The sequence below is a fragment of the Solea senegalensis genome, unplaced genomic scaffold (genome assembly GCF_019176455.1).
Source record: "Solea senegalensis isolate Sse05_10M unplaced genomic scaffold, IFAPA_SoseM_1 scf7180000014110, whole genome shotgun sequence".
Classification (NCBI taxonomy): Eukaryota; Metazoa; Chordata; class Actinopteri; order Pleuronectiformes; family Soleidae; genus Solea; species Solea senegalensis.
The window spans coordinates 1-2500 of record NW_025320968.1 but is presented as its reverse complement, the minus strand read 5'-3'; the positions used below and the strand labels follow the sequence as shown (position 1 = coordinate 2500).

The 2500-nt window shown below is 38.9% G+C and overlaps 1 long non-coding RNA gene across 1 annotated transcript in view; it reads left to right on the top strand.

Moving 5' to 3' along the window:
* The window catches only part of LOC122760863, a 1298-nt gene extending 388 nt beyond the window's left edge, over nt 1-910 (top strand). The window contains exons 1-2 of the long non-coding RNA XR_006358497.1: nt 1-101; nt 194-910. The exon at nt 1-101 is cut by the window's left edge and continues 388 nt beyond it. This is a non-coding gene — a long non-coding RNA (uncharacterized LOC122760863). The remainder of the gene's footprint in view (nt 102-193) is intronic.
* Nucleotides 911-2500: the final 1590 nt, after the last annotated feature.

The following is a 2500-nucleotide window of genomic DNA, read 5'->3' as shown; positions in this document are numbered from 1 at the left end:
GCGGCTCTCACACTTTGGCCAGAGTGGCCGAGTGTGTGTGTCTCCAGTGTACAGCTCGGGACGAGGTGACGGATTCTGCTGCGCAGCAAACAGTCACACAGGTTCCTAAATATCATTATTATCATCTATTTGTTAAATATTAATATTTTCTATTCTGTTCAATCCCTGTTTCTCTGTCTCTGCTCTCTGTTAGATTCCGGCCACTGGGGTAAACAGTGAGAGAGTCTGCAGAATAACGCACGGATGAAATCGTGCTGGATGCATCAGAATTGTTATTTATTCAGTGTAGTTTAGTTTTAATGTAGAAATAAATTATTATGTTGGAAAAAGCTTTATCGCTTCACTCCAGCTCTCTGTCCTTACAATGCAAAATTTACTTCTTGTTTTCCTCATGCAAGTGAAAATATCACGTTGCTGTTATTATATATGTACTAAATGTGTTTTAAAGCAAATGAAATGAATTGAATTCATAAGGAGATTTTTATAAAAATATAATTACACTGTGGCCATGTGCATTGGGTTTGTTGTTCTTTTGCAGGGAATAAAAGGAACACACACACACATCTGTATTCAAATCTGTAGCACTCTTTATGTTACTTGGTTGTTTATGGGGCCATCTAGTGGTGTCAGACTGTAAACACATTTCTATTTAAAGAAGTGGTAAAGCACATTTTTATCCTGCTACTTCACATAAATGTTTAGAATGAGTTCAGGTCTTTAAGTATGCCCAAATCCATTAAGAGGGGGTGTAGATAACATTAATTGAAATAGGAAATAGGATAGACACAGCTGAAAAAGTGCTTTGTTATTCAAAGATACACGGCTATCAAATGATGAATGTCCAGATACAGTTACATACAATGTTAAATACAATTGAGTATTTGCATTACCAGTAAAAACCTCAAAAGAAGCTTATAAAGTACCTTTTTCTTGTTTCCAGTATCAGCAAAGATGAGATTTCCCATTTTATACAATACAACAGAATAATACAGAGAATGTTTTTTCCATTACAATGTTTAAACATATACAGAGGCTATAAGAGTGTGCAATATAGAGTCTATTTTTTCAGGACAACCTACAGACAATCTGATGAAAAAAAAAGTACTAACATTTTTTTTAAATCAGATTGAATTTGTGAAATATGGAAATACGTCACAGTTCAAAGTAAAAAAAATTTATGTGACTTCTAAACAATTATCATTACTTTATATCACGACTTAAAATACGATTTAAAATGAATCACAACTTTGACTCAACAGGATGAAAAAATCTGCATTTTTTTAAAGCCCATATATGTGACCTATACCCACAGGATGTCCAAATAAGGAGTTGTGTATTATTCCCACGGCAATTTCCCACAGATTGTGTCGCGTGAGCACTAAGGGTTAACTAATGATTGATGTGTGGAGTCAACGTTTTTCTAGTAAATATTTGATCAGTTCTAATCTTTTGCATTTATCTTCAATTGTTTTCAATATCATGCTGTTTCAAGCAGCAGGACTTCAGTGATCCACCTCTGATCTGAAGTAGTTTTCTTTTTTAATTTGATAAAAATCCTCTCATATGCACATTAGAGCAAACAAAGGATAGGATAACGACATCATGACTGAAGATGCAAAGAAAGCACATTTCACTCAGGGAAGTTGATTAATCTCTTGTGTTTCATTAACATGCACCTGGAGCTCCCAGAGGCCAACTATACCATTTTGCTTGGTGGCTTTCTGTGGGGGCCAAACCTTCTCCCACCATTCAGTGTGACAGTCATACTGGTGCTCACAGATGTTAGCAGCATGTTGGAGGCTGAAGACTGAGTTACAACACGTGAAAAAATGAAGACGCTAGCTGCTTAAAGACTGTACATCAGCTGCTCAGACCTCTCCACGCGCAAGGTTTGTTAAATCTATGGTTGCAATGGAGAACTCAATGAACCACGATGACCTGGACGAGCTCGTGGGGATGGGACTTCGTGTCTCTGTGTCCTCAGCACAAATCGTCTTTTACATTATCCTGGTGATGATGGGCATCCTGGGTAATGCCACAGTGGTCGTGGTGATCGGTAAGAGCGTGATACTGGAAGGCGGCAGAGGACGCAACTCGGACATCATCATCATTAACATGTCGCTGTCAAATCTGATGGTGTCTGTGATGAGGAACATGCTGCTGATTATTTCAGACCTGGGACTAGAGGTATGAGGTCTGCATGATCAATACATGGGATGGATGGATGGATGGATGGATGGGTAGGTAGGTAGGTGGATGGATGTGTAGGTAGATGGATGGTAGGTTGGTTGGATGAGTAGGTAGGTGGTTGGTTGGTTGGTTAGATGGATGGATGGGTATGTAGGTGGATGGTTGGGTGGATGGATGGATGGATGGGTAAGTCGGTGGACAGATGGATGGATGTGTAGGTAAGTAGGTAGGTAGATGGTTGGATGGATTGAAGTAGGTTGATGGTTGGATGGATGGATGGAAGGGTAACATGCTATCTATCTATAGCATG